The 7,880-nt window shown below is 39.5% G+C and overlaps 1 protein-coding gene across 1 annotated transcript in view; it reads left to right on the top strand.

The window, feature by feature from the left end:
• The first annotated feature begins 3,283 nt into the window (after positions 1-3,283).
• The window catches only part of pik3r2 (phosphoinositide-3-kinase, regulatory subunit 2 (beta)), a 51,529-nt gene continuing 46,932 nt past the window's right edge, over positions 3,284-7,880 (top strand). Inside the window, exon 1 of the mRNA XM_020616067.1 lies at positions 3,284-3,545. The gene's annotated coding sequence lies outside the window, so the exon portion shown is untranslated. The remainder of the gene's footprint in view (positions 3,546-7,880) is intronic.

The raw sequence follows: 7,880 nt of genomic DNA, 5'->3' as shown, positions 1-7,880 counted from the left end.
TTTTTTTTTTTTTTTTGTATGTGTATGTAGTATATATTCTACATATACATGTGCATCATAGTATGTGGTTTATGTCACAGTAGTCAAAAAATAAATGCACTTTGACGATATGCATTGTGAAGTTAACTATGATATCTGACATGCATAAACTACCAACCAGAAAAAGAATAGGCAAAACTGATGTTAGAGCAATACAGAGTTAAATGTAAAAAAAAAAAGAGATGCCACATTTAATAGTTAAAAAGGTAACAGCTGATGAATTAGCTACTTGTAAACTCACCTAATGAACTACAAACTATAGAGCAATGTGTTTATTTGTCAAACTATTGCTGTTACCTGCAGAAATATGTCTGATGAGCTAATGCTGTTTTGTTTTTTCCCCAGTGACTACATAACCATCAACTAGTTGCTTCAGCTCTACAGTTATACATATTCGACAGTGGTGTTTGCCTTGGTGTTTTTTTTAATTTTTTTATCGTAATAGTAAAACTGAATAGATCTGTTTGGTTGGATAAGTTAGTCCTGAGAAGAGCTCTAATAGGACTAATAATGGTACTATTGGTGTGTAGAGGATTCAACAAATTGTGAAAATAGATTTTATAGGTTTATTCTAAATAAAAATCAGCCTATATAAATATTACCTTAGTACTTTGATAGTTTCTTGTTTTTCCAGCTGGATGCACTAGAGGGCGGTAGAGCATAAGCACATAGTCATGTTTCTACTCTGTTTAAATGTTTGAGCCTAAACTTGTCATCTATTATAGGGCAGCAACTAATTGTGTTCATTATCAATTAATAGGCCAGTTATTTTCTTAATTAATCAATTAACTGTTATGCAAAATGCCCTTTTGTGAGAAGTTTGTCATTGTTTAGTTTATCATAAAAAATTACAAAATCAATTAATTACTCAACAAAGCAGCTTAATTAATTTTCTTTCAATCAGTCCCCTCAACTCCTCATATACAGTCTTTCATTGGGTAAAGTACAGGCATGATGACAACAGAAGCTACCTTTTATGCAATGAACACAAACTGACAGCAAAACAATACAAAATGACCACACAGATGCAAAACAAACACAAAAGATCTCTAAATCTCATGAGTTCTCTTTTTCTTTATATTTCTCTCTCATGCATACAAACATTGTCTTCAAGTCACCACTCAGCAAAATTAATTTGTGTTTTGCATTAACTGTGAGGTGAATCCCTATAATATCTTGGATACTTCTAGTCTAGAAAAGGAAAATCAGCGCAGTTGTACGTAGCTGCCATTTTCATTTCATGCTGTACGCTAACTAGAACCATCCTCATTTCAGTGCAGGTTTAAAACCTTTGTATTTGATTTTCAAATAATAAGATGGGATTTTTACTTTTCACCTTTAAAAATACATTGTCCTTAAAAACTGAATTAAACCTACTTTGGAGGTGGAGTTTCTGAGTTCTCTCAGTTCCATCAGCTACTGAGAATGGCTGGAGAGATGTCTCTCCAACTCCTCCTTGATTAGTTCCAGGTCCTCTGCCAAGTAATTCAGGCCCTTACATTGATCCTCTATACTCGCAACTTGCCCCTGGACTTCTGTTACCTCTTTTTGGACGCCCCATAGCCACCTCTTCATCTCCTGCAGCTCACTCCTAAGTCGGGTGATTCTGTGCTCACCTGTTCCCAGTGTGATGTCCTGGCAAATCAGAGGGGAAACAGTGCATGACCTCAGGGGCATACAACACTAGGTCTTTACATAAATAGCCATGTTTAGTGTAACGGTGAAAATAAAAAATAATCCAAGATGACAAGTGGATATAGTTCATAGCTATTTATTTGTTCTTCAGAGTGTGGAGAACACTTATCCTGTATTTTGTAAGGGCTTTAAATGTGCAGTCCTTTTCTCACAGAAGGAAAAATCATAGGTGTAATAGTAAAATGAATGATAAGTGAATTTTATTTAACTCCTTTGCTTTCAGGGCCCTGGTGTTATCCATGCTGACTCACTTGTCACACTGCCATGGCCTGCTGGGACACGACAAGCTTCATTTGTTTCTTCTGTGAACGCACTGTGGAGCTGTAGCTGTCAGTTTGTTTCATCTGTCCAAAGGATATTCTCCCTGAAGCACTGTGGCTTGTCAACGTGCATTTTAGCAAACCCCACTCAGTTTTTAGGATTCTCTTTCAAATGGACTCTTTCTGGGCCTTTGTCCATGGAGCCTTTTCAGAAAGCAAATTATGGTGTGATTGGACTCATTTGGACTGCAGCTTGTCTGTTTTTAAGATTTCCTTGGTTCCTTTTCCACCATTCAAAATTTTTTTCTGTTCAATTTGGGCTCAGTTGAAATATCAATACAGTCCATTTATTTATCACCACTTCTGGGGACTGGTGTTTTCGCTCAGGCCATTATAGGACATCTTTGTAGAACAAGTTCAGAATTCGGATATTTTTCCAGCATCTCTGTTTTAATTCAGATGCATGCACGTTTACATCATAAGAGTTTTTAATTGAAAAACAAATGAAGCATTGTTTCAGTGAGATGTAAAGATCCCAACATTTTGAGCTACATCTCTACATAGGGACCACCATTTAATGGGGAAGTGTTGTACAGGTGTGGGCAGTGTATTATGCAAGATACTTGGCATCCATTTTATTTCATGTTGTATAAATAAATAGCGTTTTAACAGTAGTCCAGCTGATTGTATGCACTGATGTACAGAGCTCTAGTGTACTTCACATTCAACATCCGGGCCTGGTTATGTACTAAGTAAACTATGTTACCTTGTTTACCAGCTACAGCCAGGTCTCATCTCTCTCATCCTCATCTCTGATAAAGTTTTCTTATGTCTTATCTACAGGAGTCAGTAACGTCTGAGTCAGAAAAGGTCATAGTTAATATCCAAAAACTTTATTTAGTCCTGTCACATACCTCCGTACATTCTTTTCGTTTCGTGCACAGTGCAGGGATTACTGCTTGCTCGCTGCAGTGCACCAGCTACATCGTGCACGACGTGCACACGTGCGAACCTTGACCCACTTGTCCCTCAGCTTGTGTTTTGCTTTGACGTTAGAGCGACAAATCATTTCTTTTCACGTTATTATCAGTCAAAATTGATACAAACATAGGAACTTGTTAAAGTGGCGCAGAGCAGATCGATACTGGGGCGCGTACACAACTAGAAGGGCTCTATCGACGTCTATGACGTTGCTACTTTTGCTTTAGAGTGCTACTTGAAACGGTGACCCCTCACTAATCGTTCGGACTTTTCCGCTGGGCTTCGTCACTTTCCGCGCTCTTCATATTAGTTCCCACGCACTCTCCTTCCCTGCGCCGTGCTGAGCTGGAAAATGGCTGTGTAGGGCAACAGGGAGTTGTGAACGGGGAAAAGAAAGAAGGATCGAGCGCAAAGAAGGCGAAGTAAGAAGTGGACAGAGGTTTTGTTCAAAGTTCCGCGCACTGCGAGAAGCTATCGTCAGCAGAGAAGACATCACACGGACTCTGTCCGCTACTTTGAAGTGTTAACGCGCCTCAGCCACAAGTAAGAAGGTTCAAGAAATATCCGCGGGTGAGTTTTTCCAAGTTATTGCACATTTCCAGTACAGCAGGGCAGCAGTCACTGTACTGGAAAATGGTGGAAGCGCTGCAAGTGTGGTTTGCTCACGCAGGTCCACACCGTTGACTTGTGCCGTACTTCTGGAGTTTGGACACCAGATTTTCTTGGGGTTTCGTTGGACTCTTTGCGCTAAAATGTAACGTTTGTTCTTGCAGCATGATGCTCGGTGCTCGCAGCTGACGTGTATGAAACGCTGAGCCCGTTAAGTTACTGTAATATGAACATTTATTGTAAAGTTGCTTTAGAGTCGAGTTACTTTATTGTGTTTTTTTCTTTTTGTTTGTAGGTTATTCTTAATACGCTAAAATGATAAAGATAACTTTTGAACTTGGTAGTAGCTTCTAAAGTTGTCATTTATGCCTCATTTAAACCTGAGACTTTTTAAAGATAGCCTAAAAGTAACAATTCAAATGTTGCAGATGTTGAAAAGTTGTACTCTAAGTTCTACAAGGCAGGCTTTGCTGTATGGCTGTGCACAGCACTGGTTGTATGTGCTACACCTTTACATTCACTGCACACTGTAGGAGGCCATGCAGTGTGGAGGCCCGAGATAACATCCCTACATTGAGGATTTGGCTTTCATCTAGAAGTTAATAGAAATCGTGCCACTTGCATAATAAGACACTCCACTGTGTGGAGACCCCCCACCCCCTCCCCCCCCGAAATTCCTGAGTCCAACATTATGTAACCAAGTGTCACCATCCATTATTTTGCTTTATCAGTGTGAAGCATGCCATATGGCAAATCCTTCATTCTTCTTCTCTATGTCTTAAAATGCTCTGAATGACTCGCAGGACTTATTGCATTAAAGCTTCCAACAGAAGATGACACTTGTCAAAATGGCAAGTGTCGCTCCAGAATCAAACGTCAGCTTATCTCAAATTCCACCAGACGCTGCATGGCCCTGGTTATTTTTATTATATCTCCTTCAGCTGAGGGGCCTAGTTTAACTGAAATTGTGTTATTTGATCAAAATGGCAACTGCTTTAAGGCTGCGTCAGTCAAGGCTCCAGTAGAAATGCTGCAGACTTTGATCAGATTTGTACCCAAGAAAAACCAACGTTTAATAGTTTAGAAACAAGAAAGAAAAGTAAATTAGCTCTTTGCAGTCGGACAATGCACTGGATACAGATCTAGTTGGTCATGTGCAGTACACTATGTAAAAACCTCTGTTCTGGGTGTGACCAGTCACACCCAAGACTATTATAGTACTCAATATAATAACAGTCAGATAATAAATCATTTTATTAGCATCAGAATGCAAAGTGTTGGACCGAAAGACAAGTTAAATTCATTTGCTTTAGGTGCCACTTAATGTGAATCATTTAATTACAAGCTAAGTAGAACTGGTTCCTTAATAATCCATCTGTGTCACAGTGGGATTAGTATTTGATTAGCTTTGTCGTTGGTATGTGTTGCTACGGAGGCCACTTTATGTTCCCTGCATATATTCATGTTTAGGTCAAATAGAGTTAGTTATAGAGAAGCTGCTGTGTAGTTTATTGTATTTGACTTGTGATGGGTAAGTTGGTAAATGTGAAAGAAACCAGTACAGGGTTTACTAACAACTTACTATGAGCTAACTACGCAGTAAAAAGACCTGCGGTATTTTCAACTGGTGCAGACTCTGGAGGGGTTGTTGGAGTCAACATGTTTAAAGTTAAATACATGTGGACCTAAGGTAGCATATTAAACTATAAGGTGTTGAATTGCCTCCCTTTTAATACAGTCTTCTCTAACTGTCGAGCCTTGTGGCACAGTTGATTCTCCAGAACAGTGGCGTCTCAGTACTACATAATCTTTGTTGCAGATGTTTCTATTTAGCGAAGTGAACCGTTCGGCTTCATTAAGGACAGATAGAATTCAGGCAAACACAACTTAAATCATAAAATGCCTAACCCCTCATTTTAGGCGAAAAAATAAGTCCCCACAAGCTCCTGTGTTGTTGGCCTGTGCTCCCTGCCTGTGGCGCAGTAGATTTTTCAGCTCCATGTGGACAGATGGCACGAGGCCAGGCTGCATGCGTGGTGACTCTGCAGCTCCTCACCAGAAGGGCCGCAAACATATACACAAACTTTAAAGAAATACTGTAACTGTGTCTGTGTAAATGTCTGGATTTTGTATGTTACATTTATTCGTCTCACTGAAGGTCACGTAGGGACAACAGAAAACCTTTGCCTCTCTTTTTTTATCCATAAAAGACATAAATGGGCTCTCTGAGACGTTGCATTTAGTCAGCTCTATCCTTGTGTAGAAGGTGTACAAGCTAAAACCCTGTTCTTAAACTCTTTAGCTCTTTTTGAAAAGTCATTACAGCTCTGTGGTGAACTGCTGCTTGTACTGTATTTGCCAAGACATGTTCCCCTCTCTCCAAGATATGGCAGAAATCATGGGTCCTTCTAATTGTACCCTGCCCTGTAGAGATGAGACTGCTGATAAAACACACACACACACACACACACACACACACACAAAGCCATGATTGTTGATGTGGTATGTTCAACACTCCCTCAGGTCTGCAGAGAAACTTGTTTATCTGCATTGGTTGCTGATAGCTGGGTGGTTGATTTACAGGAGGAATGGTAACACAGGCACATAGGTTTTAGCCTCTTTAACACACAATACCCTATATAGAAGTAGACTGATAAATTGACCAGGACGATTTGTTAGCTGATATTAGCTTTTTGTAACTATGTTATTATCATGTTGTATACAAGTTGGTTGAGAAGTAACAAGAAATCTAAGCAGCTTTGATTGGTCTGATGCTGTCACTCCACTTCTGGTCACTGCTGTGCAGAATCTGGTAGCAAAAAAAAAAAAAAAAAAGCAAGTTGGCAGTTGACATCTGAGAAACTGTAGCCATAAAATGTTTGATCTTTGCTTGAAAGAAGTCAAACAGTTCATTTTGTACAACAAATCAGTTAATAACTATTACACAGGAACTCTCAAATACTTTTTATATATACACCGGAAATGAAGAACTACCTACAAGATAGGAAAAGCATTTTAGTCCAAATCACAGCTACTTAAATATATTAGTGCAGTGACACTAAAATAAATTAAAGAAATGAATGGAAATATCAAGATAACTGATCCAGGTTTTGTCAGCAGGTCGACTGTATTAGTGATGCTCTAAATAACTTATTTGCCATTTTTACTTTATGCATCCTTGTTCGGAGCTGACTAAACATGGAGTCACTGATGTCCGCAGACAGCAGAGTAAAGTCTAGATGCCGTTTTGAGTTAAACCTAGGTCTCGTTTTCCCCCACAGTTAAATTCAGTATCTGTGAAATAACAAATATCATCTCAGAATAATGACTGTGGACACATAACAAACATTTTTAAATTGCTAGAATGAATAGTTGTTATTTACTTACTAGCTTGTGTATGACATTACCAGGATACTAACACTTTTGAATATGTTGTCATCTTGAGTGTATTTTCCTTCACTTGGTGCAAATAATGACCACATTTCTTGCCTTTTTAACTCAGGAAAAAATAATCTCCTTTCATCCTATTGCATGAGGTCAACATGACTGGTGGAGTTCTCTCCAATCGCATGCAGCCTTCAGTTTCCCTCCACTATGTGCCTCATCATACTCCTGTGACAGTTTCATTTGACTGAAATCATCCTTTCATCAAAGGTGATGAGCAGTCATCATGGTCACACAGGTGAAAAAGTCAAGTTTGTGGAAAGAGGTGCAGTTGTTTGGTTCACATGTTTGATCACTGCCTAGATACATTTTCTAATATTAGAACATTTTCTTGATTTGCCCGGCTTCTCTGGTGACTGGAGAGCACATGGCCAGAGCAGCAGCCTATCAGAGTGCAGGATTAGCTTTCCCTCTCTCTAGCAACAGTGAGTTACTTGCTGCCTATTCATTATTTATTTTCCTGTGATCTCCTTCAGCCGTTCGGACTCTGCTGACAACAGAGTGCTCTCCCTCTCAGTCTCTGTTTTTTTGCAGCTTTTTGTCACGCTCTGCTCTGACTGAATAAAAAGTCTCTAAAACCAGGATGGATCCGGTGACGCTGAGCTTAATAGCTGCTGCTGCAGCTGCCCTGAACTGTGAGCTCCAACAACACTATCAAACCAGGACTGTAACAGAGAGGACTCTCTCATGTCACACGACTTTTTCTGCTCTGGAACTCAGCAGTAAAAAAGAGCTACTTGTTAAGCGTGCTCCCTGTGCACTGCTTTTTCTTCTACTTCATCTTGTTTTTCACTCTTTTTTGCAGCTGCTTTCTGATTATAAACATGTGAAACATGGCAACTGGAAAAATGC

Source organism: Monopterus albus, unplaced genomic scaffold, assembly GCF_001952655.1.
Source record: "Monopterus albus unplaced genomic scaffold, M_albus_1.0 scaffold172.1, whole genome shotgun sequence".
Classification (NCBI taxonomy): Eukaryota; Metazoa; Chordata; class Actinopteri; order Synbranchiformes; family Synbranchidae; genus Monopterus; species Monopterus albus.
Note: the sequence above shows the minus strand (reverse complement) of the source record. Positions and strands in the feature narration are given on the sequence as shown.